Source organism: Octopus bimaculoides, chromosome 12 (assembly GCF_001194135.2).
Source record: "Octopus bimaculoides isolate UCB-OBI-ISO-001 chromosome 12, ASM119413v2, whole genome shotgun sequence".
Taxonomy (NCBI): Eukaryota; Metazoa; Mollusca; class Cephalopoda; order Octopoda; family Octopodidae; genus Octopus; species Octopus bimaculoides.
The window spans coordinates 56,985,903-56,986,944 of record NC_068992.1 but is presented as its reverse complement, the minus strand read 5'-3'; the positions used below and the strand labels follow the sequence as shown (position 1 = coordinate 56,986,944).

The following is a 1,042-nucleotide window of genomic DNA, read 5'->3' as shown; positions in this document are numbered from 1 at the left end:
TATATATATATATATATATATATATATATATATATATATATATATACACTGCGTATGTTTAAGTGAACACAAACCCATACGCATACACACACGTCATACGAGCAGAGTAATTGTTCCTTTATCTCCACATTTCAAATGAATATCTATAGAATAGAGTTCTTCCAAAAAAAAGATGTATATATAATAATAATAATAATAATAATAATAATAATAATTAGTTTCAAACCTTATCAATAAATATATAATCGGATATAATACCTTTGTATTTAAATCCAAATTAAAACAAAAGAATACAGCGTACACCATTATGAACCGAAATCCACCAAAATTTACGGTATATATATATAAGACATTATATTACATCTCTTCAGAAAATATTCTAAATTATATTTCTAAGCATTTTCCTTACACTTTCTCAATTATTCCTTTGTGAAACATATGCAAGTATTCTATATATTTATTTATTGCAATGAATTTCATTCGAGTCTTCTTACTTAAGTGGTAGAGATTGTGTAATGCATAATGCATGGGAAACAAGTGTTGTTACTTGTACGATTTCTATATTTCGAGTGTATTATTTACTTGGTTGATTCAAATTATGACTCTGGAACTGTATAGGCTTATCACAGCGCGGTTGTACATATATTCATATATGTGTATGTATGTGTATATACATACAAACACACATATATGTATATATATATACGTTAAAACACAACACGCGTTGTTGATGCTATATGTATTTATAAATTTCGAGAGAACGTAAAATAATGATCTCGAAAGTTTATAAACTATTTAGACGCTAACGACATACAATTTTTCCTTGTAAGAATAGTTATTAGAATCTGCAAAGAAACCCGAAGATTTGCTGTGGTCCACTGGTAGAGTTCTACTGGAGATATGCGTTCGAATTCAACGAGCAGCCTTTTACTAAAAGGGAGCCTTTAACCCAATAGTTACATACTGCTATGTATAGATTCTTCGCAATCCAGTGTTGTATACATACATACATACATACATACATACATGCATATATATATAT

At 28.1% G+C, this 1,042-nt stretch overlaps 1 protein-coding gene across 1 annotated transcript in view; it reads right to left on the bottom strand.

The window, feature by feature from the left end:
- The window catches only part of LOC106884394 (metabotropic glutamate receptor 3), a 498,339-nt gene that overhangs the window by 19,791 nt on the left and 477,506 nt on the right, over positions 1 to 1,042 (bottom strand). The window lies entirely within an intron of this gene.